Source organism: Ahaetulla prasina, chromosome 2, assembly GCF_028640845.1.
Source record: "Ahaetulla prasina isolate Xishuangbanna chromosome 2, ASM2864084v1, whole genome shotgun sequence".
Lineage (NCBI taxonomy): Eukaryota > Metazoa > Chordata > Lepidosauria > Squamata > Colubridae > Ahaetulla > Ahaetulla prasina.
The window spans coordinates 157,111,228-157,125,099 of record NC_080540.1 but is presented as its reverse complement, the minus strand read 5'-3'; positions in this window follow the sequence as shown (position 1 = coordinate 157,125,099).

Genomic DNA, 13,872 nt, shown 5'->3' with positions numbered 1-13,872 from the left:
CCTAGTATTCTTATTCTGCTGCCAAATCTGTCTTTTAAGTCGGAATGTGATCTGATTTGTGGGCAAATTCAAGCAACCAGTAAATTGTTACCCAGGAGCTTTTCTGACATGTTTTTGTGTGGTCATAATATTAAATCTACTTATCAGACAATAAGCCCCATTAAACAATCAGACTTCGAATAGTTCATAGAAGAAATAAAAAATTGCTCTGGGAAATGGGAGGGTGGTTGGATGGCAACGGGCTGAGATGTATAGCCATAAGAACATTCTTTCCCTGGGAGTCAAGGACGTTCAGCCTGCACCTGGAGAGGTGTGACTGGGAAACAACTCCAGTTAGGATGGTGACCTGATTGGACCTGATCGAGACCATCTACTCCCCTTCAGAGAGTGTGGTGGCTGTTATGTATTAACAGTTGTGCCTTTAAATATTTGAGCGGGAAATCAGCACGTTGCTGATTGGACGAAGCCTCCAGCAGAACTGTATAAAAGGAGAGGTTTTTCCCCCAGCCTGTTGCTGGGTTCACCCTATATTAAAGAGCTGTTGTCACTACCCTGGTCTCCAGCCTCGTTACTTCCCGAACTTAACATTGGCGACGAGGATGGGATCTCGAGGCTAAGGGGAACCAGAACCGAGCTGAAGCACGCTAGTTCCGAACCCAGCAAACTCAGGGCAGAAACGCGGAAATGGCAAACACGCCACCCGCACCGTACAACCCGGGCAAGGAGAAATGGGGAACATATATGACCCGCTTCAAAGCTTTCTAGAAGCCAACGAACTACAGGGGATCCCTGATAACCGCAAACGGGCTTACTTCCTAAGCCATTGCGGCGGGGAGGTAACCGAGATTGCGGAAGCCCTGGCAGAGCCAACGCCGATACAATCGGTATCGTGGCCGACTCTGCAGACCTTGCTGAAGAACCATTTCGCACCGACGCCCAAATACGTGCAGCGGTTTGAATTCGGAGAACGAGACAGATGGAGGGCGAGTCCATCGGTGACTACATGGCCGCTAAGAAGAGCGCCCAAGGACTGCGGATACCGAGACTTAGACGAGTGCTACTCGAGCAACTCATCCGAGGGGTCAAGGACATCCGCCACGGCGGCGACTGCTAGCCAGGAGCAACCTGACTAGCCACCGCTCTGGACGGCCAGAGCACGAAATGTCTACTAAAGCAGCAGAGACTCTGCAAAAGCCTCTTCAATCCAAGGCGAGCGCAAAGCCAACGCCAGTACACCAGGAGGAGATTCAGTCCGAATCCGAAGGTGAGGGCGAGGATGAGGAAGGGGTCTGCCGGACCGAGAAACGCGACACTGAGGACCGTGACGAGTGCGGAAGCTGCGGAGGGCAGCATCAGCGCCAACGCTGCAGGTTTAAAGACGCAACATGCCGGCGGTGTGGGAAGAAAGGACACTTAGCTCAGGTTTGCAGAGCGGCCCAACCTTCCCGCCGAAAATTCAAATCGGCCAATCAAAACGCGGAACCGGAAAGGCGGCCCGCGATTGGTTCAAACAAGAAAGGCGCGAAGTCTAACCAAACGACTGTCATTATAGGCCGCGCCTCAACCATAGTGGAAAAGAAGATTTTCACAAAGCCCAAGATCGAGGGAGTACGGTGCAGGCTTGAAGTAGACACGGGATCAGCGATAACCATCATGTCCTGGGACACTTTGGCGAAGTCGCTGCCGTCCGTCGCGAAGCGCCATCTGCAAGCACAGCGGCTACGAGTGCACGACTACCAGGGGAATCGCATCCCTGTTCGAGGGACCACCTCCGTCCGAGTCGAGTACGGCCCTCACAAAAAGACCCTGCCCATCACGATCGTCGAAGGAACTCTGCCCAGTCTGTTGGGACTAGACTGGTTTCGTGCCCTGGGCATGGGAGTGACTGGCATCTACAGAAGTGACTGCAATTTGAAAGACATTCTCTTTAACGAGTTCAAGATGTCTTCAAGGACTGCCTGGGCAAGTACAAGGGACCCCTATTTCCTTCAACTTAGACCCCAGGTAGCCCCATTAGGCTTAAGGCGAGGAGAGTCCTTTGCCCTAAAACCAAAATTGATAAGGAGCTGGACAAGCTCATAAATCAGGGATTTTGGTGCCAGTCGATCACGCAAAGTGGGAGACGCCAATCGTCACCCCATCAAACCGGACGGGTCAATTAGAATTTGCGCTGACTACAAGGCGACGCTTAACAAAGCCTTACAGAAAAGCGCACGGTTCCCGTAGTGCAACACTTATTGCACTCTTTGGGGCAAGGGCAAGTCTTTGCAAAGTTAGACTTGGCCCAAGCCTACCAACAACTGCCAGTAGACGCCCGCACAGCCAAGCCCAAACGACAGACGCACAGGGGGGCATTCAAGTGCACCCGATTGCAATTTGGGGTTAGTGTGGCACCAGGGCTGTTCCAAAACCTGATGGAACGACTACTGCAAGGGCTCCCAGGGGTAGTTCCCTACTTCGATGATGTCCTAATTTCAGGGGAAAACATGGAGGAATTGGGGGAGCGGTTAAGAAAGGTCTTGAGCATTTTCCGGACAGCCGGATTAAAAGTCAAGACAAATAAATGTCAGATAGGGGTCGAATCGGTCGATTTCTTGGGCTACCGGATAGACAAGAAAGGAATTCACCCTACTGAGAGCAAGGTTAAGGCAATTAGGAAGGCTCCAGCGCCCAAAAACAAAGCAGAGCTGCAGGCATTCCTGGGATTGGTTAATTTTACGCGGTCTTTTAAAGAACAAAGCAACTGCTATGGAACCGCTGCATAGGCTCTTAGGAAAAATACTGTTTGGTCTTGGGGAAAGTCAGAAAATAGGGCTTTTGAAGCAGTAAAGAACCTGCTCTCAAGTGATAGCCTGCTCATCCAATATCACGACTCACTACCCCTAGTGCTGGTTTATGCGCGTCCCTTATGGGGTGGGGCTGTACTCAGCCATAGACTTCAAACGGCACAGAAGCCCCTATAGCGTTCTACTCTAGAACGATGTCCTCCCCAGAGAGGAACTACAGCCAATTAGACAAAGAAGCATTAGCCATTGTATCAGGGGTCAAAAATTCCATGAGTATGTCTTTGGGCGGAATTTTGAAATCGTGACTGACCACAGACCGTTACTGGGATTACTGGCTGGCGATCGCCAACGCCTGTGGCACTTTCGCCACGCTTGACTCGATGGACTATATTTTAGCCGCTTACTCATACAAGCTGCAGCATCGACCGGAAAAGAAGTGGGGCATGCAGACGCATTGAGCCGATGCCCACTGCCAGGGCGATCAAGACCCCACCCGGGACACCCATCCTCCTTATTGACTCGTTGGACTCTGGCCCAGTCACATCAAAGGAAGTGGCTCGGCATCATACCGACATTGTGTTAAGGACTGTACCGGTTGGGTACAGAGAGGGTGGCCGCGCCGGGCGAACGGTTCAAAGAATTTGTTAAGAAACGTGATGAGCTCTCGGCTCAAGGGGGTGCCTGTTATGGGGTGATCGTGTAATAATTCCTGTTAAGTTAAGGGGCAAGGTATTGGACCACCTCCACGAGGGTCACCCAGGCATCGTAAGGATGAAGGGGTTAGCTAGAAGCTATGTATGGTGGCCACTCATGGACGCAGAGATTGCTGAGAGGGTAGGGAAATGCCAAGCTTGCCAAGAGTCCAGACCGCTACCCCAACAGCCCCAGTCAGAGAATGGGAAAAGCCCCAAGGGCCTTGGTCAAGAATCCACATTGACTTTGCTGGCCCTTTCACGGCCAAACGTTCCTAGTGGTGGTGGACGATTTTCCAAATGGTTAGAGATCATACTTATGAAGTCCACCACAGCCGAAGCAGTAATCGCAACCCCGCGCCACCTATTCGCAACTCACGGGTTGCCGGACACTCTGGTGTCCGACAATGGGCCCCAATTCACGGCAGCCCAGTTTGAAGAGTACCTGGCAGAGGAAGGCATCCGACATGCCCTCTCTGCACCTTTCCACCCTGCGCCGAATGGCCTTGCAGAGCGTTCCGTCCGAGCGCTAAGGAGGCATTGTCCAGGCTCAAGCCAGGTGACTGGCAAACAAAATAGACTTTTTCCTAGCCGTCCAGCACAGAACCCCAAGCACAGCCACTGGGAAAAGCCCAGCCGAATTGCTAATGGGACGAAACTCCGTGCCCACTTGACGCTTGAACCCCATTACACACCCGAGGGCTACAAGGGGGAGCTAGAAAAAACAAGGGAAATGAGCATAGGCGACCGGGTGTGGGCCCGAAACTATGGGGACGGCCCTAGTTGGCTCGCAGGACAAGTAACAAAAGTAACAGGGCCAAAATCGTATGTGGTAGAGCTACCAGACAACCGAATGTGGCGGCGCCACATAGACCAGTTAAGGAAACGAATAACTGACCAAACCAAACCAACAGAGACAGGTAATGACCAATACCACTTTGAATCCACAGCTGACAATGACCCGGGGGAGGCGCAAGACTTAGCTGAGGTCCCAGAGTTCCAGCGACGCCATCAGGTCCCCGAGGGAAACAGCAAGGAAAATTCCAAAATTAATCCAAGGCCGGATGGCCAAGAAAAAGAGTCGGCCAATAATCCAGAGCCCGATGGCCCCAGAGAAAGAGCTGGAGGAGAAAACAGCCCTCCGACCAGCTCAAAACACCACCCAGAACTGAACCGCGAGGTCAGAAAGAACTAGGAGACGCCCAGGTTATTTGCGTGACTACGTCGAAAAATAACATGTAAATAAATATGTAAATAAGACCAAGTGTTTTCTGGGAGGGGAGGAGTGTTATGTATTAACAGTTGTGCCTTTAAATATTTGAGCGGGAAATCAGCACGTTGCTGATTGGACGAAGCCTCCAGCAGAACTGTATAAAAGGAGAGGTTTTTCCCCCAGCCTGTTGCTGGGTTCACCCTATATTAAAGAGCTGTTGTCACTACCCTGGTCTCCAGCCTCGTTACTTCCCGAACTTAACAGTGGCAGCAGCGGAGGCTGTGGAGGCTGAGCGCCAGCGAGGCGCCCAGCCCAAAAAGCAGGCACCCTGGCAAATTGCTCAGCTGGATCCTTCCCTATGGGGCAGAGCCGCGGGAGCCATGCCGCTTCAGGAATTGGCAGTCAGGGCGACGCTTCAGGAGCCTTGAATTGCAACGGGAAGAGTGGAGCGCGCACAGGCCTTCAAATGGAGAGTGACAAGACTTCCTGAGCCCAGTGATTCCAGGGAATGGGTTTTCCTGCTGCCATCGCGGAGCCAGTCACTAGCGGGTCTTCCGGAGTAGTTTGACCAACTCAGCATGGTCAGCATCACCCAGCTTCCCCCAAGCGGTCAACCCAGCTGGGTCCTGGCTCAACCCACATTCACCTTCCCAGGCCTGGGAGCTGCGACCGTCTAGAGTGGAGTGTCAGCTTCATTTCACTCTGTGCAAAGCGGATCACGCCTTAGCCTCCCTCATCGGGCCCAATACACCAGGATGACACCTCCTGCAGGAGTTGGCACTACACAGCAGCAATGTGCTTTAGGCCAATCGAGCCCGGGATTGCAGGAAGAACATTTGGGACTGCCAAGACCCAACACTCCCCCCACTTGCCAGCCGGCCATCAGACTGCCTTCTACCGACCAAATCCCACCTGGTTGGGCCTTCTACTCTGGCCAGGGGTGGGTGCTGTATCAGTGGATGCCAGCCCCAATCCTACAACCTGTATTGGCCCTGCAGTCTGCACGGCCAGCTCCCCCTCCATGGTTCAGAGTGACGTTCACTGAAACCTTGAGGAAGCTGGCCTATTTCCTGAACAGGATTTGATCCTACATTGACCGCTATGGGGACCAGTTCCAAACTGATCAGGACATAATGTCAGCAATTGAAAACTGCATGCACACCAGAAACCGCAAGACCAGGTATCCCCAGCAGGCCAGGCCCTGGGAAGAGATCGCTATGGACTTTATAGTTGAGCTCCCAGAGAGTGGGGGAAACACAGTCATCTGGACTGTGATTGATGTACTCACTAAACAAGCCCATTTTACTGCCTGCTCTGGATTGCTCTCGGCCAGGAAACTGGCTAAGATGTTCATTAAGCAGATCTACCGGCTGCATGAAGTGCCCCGCCGGGTAATCTCAGACAGAGGTGTTCAGTTCACCGCTAAGTTCTGGAGAGAATTTCTGAAGTCCATTGGGTCGACTCAAGGACTCAGCTCAGCTTTTCATCCGAGTATGAATGGAGCCACCAAACGTACAAATGCTATGATAGAGCAGTACTTAAGATGCTATATGGATCACCAACAAGAAAATTGGACAGATCTGCTACCTTTCGCAGAAGTATCTTACAACAATGCAGTGCATAGCAGCACCGGACTAACCCCCTTTCAAATCACAAGCAGCATGGAATTCGTTCCCATGCTGGAGCTGTCAAGAGAGCTGCCCTCCTCCATGACTCTAACCAAATGGATGGAGTTGCTCAAGGGGGGATGGGAAAACACCAAGAAAGCACTAGCAGAGGCAGAAGAAACATACAAAAACAAGCAGATAAACGCCAATCTCTTCAAAAAAAAAACCCTTTCACATGGGAGATTGAATTTACTTGTCCATCAAATACATTTAATTGAAATTGCCCAACAAAAAGCGAGGGTCTAAATTCTTAGGGCCATTTCCAATAGTGAAAGTGATTAACCCAGTAACAGTTCAACTTAGCCTTCCACACCCAGGGGTGAAATCCAGCAGGTTCTGACAGGTTCTGGAGAACCGGTAGCGGAAATTTTGAGTAGTTTGGAGAACCAGCAAATACCACCTCTGGCTGGCCCCAGAGTAGGGTGGGAATGGAGATTTTGCAATATCCTTCCCCCAGGAGTGGGGAGGGAATGGGGATTTTGCAGTATCTTCTCCTGCTGTGCCCACCAAGCCACACCACACCTACCAAGCCACGCCCACAGAACCGGTAGTAAAAAAAATTAGATTTCACCACTGTCCACACCTATTAGGGAAAGTGCATCCAGTCTTCCACAGCAGCTTGCTGAAGCCAGCTGTTAGTTCAAGACTGAGAACACAGGATCATCCAGCGCCTAAACAAATGGTAGCGCAAGGAGAAACCCATTATGAAGTTAAGAAAATCTTGGATTCCAAATTGCACAGGGGTTGACAGCAGTATTTGATCCATTGGAAGCAGGAGTGAAATCTAGCAGGTTCTGGAGAACCAGTAGTGGAAATTTTGAGCAGTTCGGAGAACGGCAGCAGAAATTTTGAGCAGTTCGGAGAACCTCCAAATACCACCTTTCGCTGGCCCCAGAATGGGGTGGGAATGGAGATTTTGCAATATCTTTTCCCCAGGAGTGGGGTGGGAGTGGAGATTTTGCAGTATCCTTCCATTGCCACGCCCACCAAGCCACACCATGCCCACCAAGCCACGCCCACAGAACCGGTAGTAAAAAAATTTGGATTTCACCAATGATTGGAAGGGATACCCTTTGTCTGAAACTACCTGGGTTAAGAGCTGGGATGTGAAGGCAGATAGGCTAGTAAAACAACTCCATGATAAATACCCTAATAAGCCTGGGGGGTGGAGGGAGAGGTGGTTAGAGGCTGCCTGGACTTACCTCTTACATTCATCTTGTTTCAGGACACGCTCATCAGCTGAGGTTGGGGGGCAGCCAGCCATGGAGCCATCTTTTTCTTTGGATCTTCAGAACACTGAGCATTGCACCCACCAGCCAGATAGCTTTATATCTGTTTTAACAGTGATGTTGGAAAGACAAACTTGAATTCCCTTCTACTTTCCACATCAAAAAAATAAAATAAAAATTATAGTACTGCATCAAATCACATTTCATATATCATGCTATTACGAAGGGCTGGACATAATAGTCCAAAACAAACTGTATTACAATGGTGAAATAAGGTGTGGATAAATAGCAAGTAGGGACTCTAAATGCTTTATGTTCCTCTTGTTTTAAATATGCTGAGTTTAATTAAAACTGAGTACATTTAGCGTTCTGTTGTGTCATAGATTATAATTTCCTGTGTTCACTGGGACCTTTCCTCTTCCTCAACTATGATTTGAAGCAAGAATATACTGTAGTTAAGATGCAGCAACTTCTCACAAGACGTGCCTTTAGATTAGTGTTTCAAGTGGACTGAGCCATTTCCCTGTTGATCTATTGCAGGTGGATGCATTGCTCCAAGTCTTAGATTTTTTCCTGCTGCAATGGCAAGATTTTGGATCTGATCCCACTCCGACAACTGATTAGCAGAGACCTTTATTTACTTCTCATGAAGTTCTGAAGCTACATTTAATGATGCTGACAGATTGTGAAGATGTAAGTAGAACAATGTCCTGCATGTCAGATTCTGTGGCACAAAATTCACATACAGTTTGCTAATGGCATAGTGCCCAGACATAGTGTCAGTGAAGCGGGCAAAAATTTAGTGATAAGCAGCTGAAATAGCAACTGGATTCAATGGATAAATCCAGTTATTGACATATATCTTTAACTCTGACTAATTCACTATCAATCATATTTTGAATATGAGTAATTGAATCCTATGGCAAATTAATGATTGACAGAACAGTTCTAAAGAAATCTATTAAAAGAAAATCCTACTGAGCTTTTACTTACTCCCAGGTATGCATAAAATTGCAGGCTATGGCCTTAATATTCAAATTCAGTCTGTATTGGTGTTATACCATTATATCATGCACAGCTAACAGAAAAGCATGCTGAGAAATGTAGTAAGGAAAAAAGACAGAAGTTCTCGCACAGATCCTCACTGAATTGGTTCTTCTTACTCATTATAAGGTAGTATTCCTGGACTACAGGACAATAAGATTGTCAAAATAGAAGATTTTTTTCTGTTGGAATGATATAAATTCTCATAAATGTACTGTACCATAAGATTCTATAGCCAGATTTCATTCTGCATGTTGCCTGAAGGGGTTTCAAATATTTGGTAGGTAGGTGTGGACAAATAAGGAAACATATCTGTACCAGATTTTTTTCCCCAAAGAATTGAAGATGACTTCTATTGGAATAGTTGCTCATTTTTTCTGTACCTATCTCACTTTCACCTGTACTAAAATGTTTTTGAGACAACACTAAAACCTGCAAAACATGTTTGACCAGAGATGACAGTTAGTGGGTGAGAATTATGTGTACGCAAACCACAGGAAACGAGTCCTCTCTCAAAACTACACTCAATCTTTAAAATTTCCACTATGTTGAACATCTGTTGAAACAGACAAATCCCTGAAAAGTCTACCCTAAGAAGTAAGCCCCCTTCCTTGTTCCCTATAAGCATAAGGACAAACTTCAATGATAGAATATATGCAGTCACTCTATAAATCTTTCACAAGAGAAATGGGAAAGACTGTATCAGATACAGCACAGAATTTCATTCAAAGCCAGTTTTTACTACTAGCTGCAATTGGGGGAAAGGCAGCCTGTAATGATCTAGTCAGTTACAAAGCAATTAAGAAAAGTGTCAATATAAGCATGATAGCCAAGAGACAAAACCCAAGGTGTAATGTAGCCATTGGGTGACAAGCTACTTTCTGTCCCTCTATAGCTATATGCTAACTAGTCTCTTTATGTCACCTACATTAAAATGCCTCTCTTTCTTATTAAGTATCCCGTCACACATAGTTGACTGTGTGCAAACCAAACCACTCCCTGCTGAAATGCAGGGAAAGTCGTGCAATGAAGTCATGGTCATGGGTGGAGACCAAGCTGAGTTCAGCAAGGAGACCTAGTCCAGCCTGACTCACAGCTTGTGGGTCCCTCTTGGGCTGGGACCAGAATGAGGAAACTGGGGAATGCTGAAGAATTCTGCCTTCTTTCATAAAGAGCCTCCTCTGGTTGGCTTAATGGATTCGGCCTCCAGGGTCTGTCAGCACATAAATTTCCTAATTTAAGGAACTAAAGATGGTCAACAGCTAATTCTCCTTGAGTGCCACTGCAAGATGCAAGAAAGGGAAAAAGCATCAACTTGTATTCTATAAAGGAGGTCTGCCTTCAAAATCTGTTTCTACCAATATAGTGCTCTTCCCATGTTTTTCTCATTACTTTTTATATGCAGAAAGAACTTGCTTTATCCAGTCATATTCTAATATGTGTGTGTGTATCTATATACCATTTATTTATCATATTTATATGCCACCCATTTCGACCAAAGCAGCTCAAAATACATTTCTAAAACAATAAAAGCAATACAAATTTTGAAAGAGAAAAGTAAGGAAAGGAAAACAACAAGTAAAAATAGAAAAAAGGAAAAGAAAAAAAAAGTTATAAAGAAGTGGCTTCTGGTCTTCTTAACAGAAGTTAGAAGTACACTAATATTTTACCTTCTCTAAGGTTTTCTAAACTTTCAGCTATCTGCTAGAACCAGTGGTGGGATCCAACTAATTTAACAACTGTTTCGCTCTAAAGACCAGGTGGGCGTGGCTGGGGTGTGTGTCATGTGACTGAGTGAGCGTAGCTAACTAGTCACTCACAGCAAGGTGGGGCGGCATAGGCGGGCTGAAGCAGCGGTGGCGATGGCCGGAGTCTTAGACTTACCTTTGTGCAGCAAGAGCAATGGTAATTCTCTGACACCTCATCTCTTGCTGGGTCTTGCTGACTGACAGGGTTTTTAAAAAGGTTTTTGCAACAGGAAATGGCAGGTGGCTACTTCTGGCCTTTGTTGGTGTAGCTGGGCACACGGTGTGCCCTGAGACACTAGCCTGCAGCTGCCGCTCTATGCTGGTACGAGAAGCCTCCAGCTGCCAGTCTTTTTTGGTGCAAGAAGCCTGCAGCGCTGCTCTTTGCCAACGCGAGAAGCCTCCAGCGCCACTCTTCTTTGGTGTGAGGGGCCTCCAGTTGCCACCTCTTTGCCGGCACGAAGGGCCTCCAGCTACCGCCTCTTTGCCAGCGTGAGGGGCCTGCAGCATCCTCTGCCTCTTTGCTGGCATGAACAGCCTCCAGTCGCCTCCTCTTTGCCAGCTCGGTTCCAGCCGGCAAAGAGGCGGCGGCTGGAGGCTGCTCATGCTGGCAAAGAGCGGTGGCTGGAGGGTTCTCGTGTGGGGGGCCACTCCGAGGCTCGGCCGCCTTTTGGGCCCTGCTCTAGGCTGCCACTTGCTTGACCTCTGCTCTGCCTCAGGTCGTGCATGCAGCCCGCAACAAGAGGACATGCCACTTCCAGGCCAGTCTGGGTGGTGGATGGGTGAGTGGGCGGGCCTTGGGGGAGGCATTTTTTATCAGGCCTCCCTCCCGGAAGGCCCTGCAAAAGCCAAAGCTGGGCCCAAAAGGCAGATGAGCCTCACCGTGTTGTTTCCTCCCACTGAGGTGGTCCTTCGGCTGAACGCAGCAAGCCCGGAGCAGATGTTCCTTCCCCGCCATCAGCCTTACCTTCCAGCCCATGTGACTTGCACCATTCTCACAGCGGTGCCCCGACCCGAGGCGAAGGGAGAGAGAGTGGAAGGATGGCGAGAGCCAGGCCTGAAAGGTGAACGAGCCTCACCTTGTCCACCCCGAGGCAGCTCTTCGGCTGAGTGCCTTACTTTTGTGGGCAGCCACAATGAGCAGAGTGGCCGGGGTGCAGAGATCAGCTGGGCTGTGTGGTCTGAAGGACCCAGAGAGTAGCTGGGTGCAGGTGTGACTCTAGCTACCGACCAAGGCGGGTGAGGCGAGATAAGGCGGGGTGGGGTGGGCGGTGGGGAGGGCCAGCCAGTGGTGAGATTTGCTGGTTTGCCAAATTGCACAGAATCTTAACAACTGGTTCACCTGAACCGGTCCGAACCAGCTGAATCTCACCTCTGGCTACACCATCACTGAATTGGGAATGCATTCTGTGCCTTGTGGACATATCCCAACTGTTCTCAAAAATGTATTTGATTGCTCATGTTTCTATTTGGGTGCTCATGTATGAATAATTTATTGTAAGAAATTGCAGTATTTACCTGCAGTGGCATCTCATCAATCTAAGCAAAGCTGGCGGAGGAACTCTGGGAGTTGAAGTCCACAAATCTTAAAGTTTCCAAGGTTGGAGACCCCTGCTTTAGAGCAATGTTTCTCAACCTCGCAACTTTAAGCTAGGTGTACTTCAACTCCCAGATTTCCCTGGTTAGCATGTTAGCTGGAGAATTGTGGGAGCAAAAGTCCACACAGTTTAGAGAAACATTGCTCTAGAAACTGGCTGCAAACCTTTTTATTACCTTCTGCTCAAGATTTCACTTCTCAGACATATTCAAACTAAGAACTACTTTGTAAGCTTATGAGAAAGCTTAATTCACCCTCAGTTGCTAATGTAGCATTTCCCCTTTTATTCTGACCCCATCCCTGGAACTTATGGGACGGCAGTGACTTGAAACAGAGACAAAATAAAGATGAATGGGGAAGCCAAATACTATGCCTATCAGGTTCTTAGTGACCTAAAGGCAGGTAAACAGCACTTCAACTGCGTGGCTAGGAGGGTCCTGAAAAACGTTTTCTTCATGGGTACAACTGCAGAAGAAACTCCTCTCCGTTACAAAGAATTCTGCAAGCATCCAAGATTGGCTTCTAAATCCTGGCAGGCCAGAAACCATCTAATACGAAGGAAATGTATATTTTGAGCAACAGGCTTGTCAGTGGTGAAATCCAAATTTTTACTACCGGTTCTCCGGAACCTGTCAGAACCTGCTGGATTTCACCCCTGATATTTGTATATGGTATGTTTTTCCCTTTTCCAGTATTTACCTGCAGTGGCATCTCATCAATCTAAGCAAAGCTGGCTGAGGAACTCTGGGAGTTGAAGTCCACAAATCTTAAAGTTTCCAAGGTTGGAGACCCTGCTTTAGAGCAATGTTTCTCAACCTCGCAACTTTAAGCTAGGTGTACTTCAACTCCCAGATTTCCTGGTTAGCATGTTAGCTGGAGAATTGTGGGAGCAAAAGTCCACACAGTTTAGAGAAACATTGCTCTAGAAACTGGCTGCAGCAAGCACGCTTCTCAGAGGCCAGAGCCAGGATCTGACAGAAGTCAACAGGAATTTCCAGAGGCTGTGTAGTTTGAACTCAAAGAAAGCGATGTTTTGGCACTTAAATGCATGCACTCGTATATCAAGCTAGTTGCAAACACATATATATATACACCCGCACCATACTGAACCACATATATTATTACAGTCCATGCTTTTCTCACACTTACTGGACGGCAAACACTTCTGGCATGCACCTGTAACTCCTAAGCCAATCTGGTTGCATTACTGCATCCAAACTAACGTATATTTTGAGCAACAGGCTTGTCAGTGGTGAAATCCAAATTTTTTTACTACCGGTTCTGTGGGTGTGGCTTGGTGGCTGTGGCAGGGGAAGGACACTGCAAAATTTCCATTCCCACCCTACTCCAGGGGAAGGATACTGCAAAAACACCATTACCACCCCACTCCTGGGGGAAGGATATTGCAAAATCTCCATTCCCACCCCACTCTGGGGCCAGCCAGAGGTGGTATTTGTCGGTTATCCGAACTACCCAAAATTTCCGCTACCGGTTCTCCAAACTGTTTAAAATTTCTGCTACCGGTTCTGTGGGTGTGGCTTGGTGGCCGTGGCAGGGAAGGATACTGCAAAATCCCCATTCCCTCCCCACTCCAGGGGAAAGGATACTGCAAAATCTCCATTCTCACTCCACTCCAGGGGAAGGATACTGCAAAATCCCCATTCCTTCCCCATTCCTGGGGGAAAATCTCCATTCCCACCACATTCCAGGGGAAGGATACTGCAAAATCTCCATTCCCACCCCACTCCTGGGGGAAGGATATTACAAAATCTCCATTCCCATCCCACTCTGGGGCCAGCCAGAGGTGGTATTTGTCGGTTATCCAAACTACCCAAAATTTCCGCTACTGGTTCTCCAAACTGTTTAAAATTTCTGCTACCGGTTCTCCGGAACCTGTCA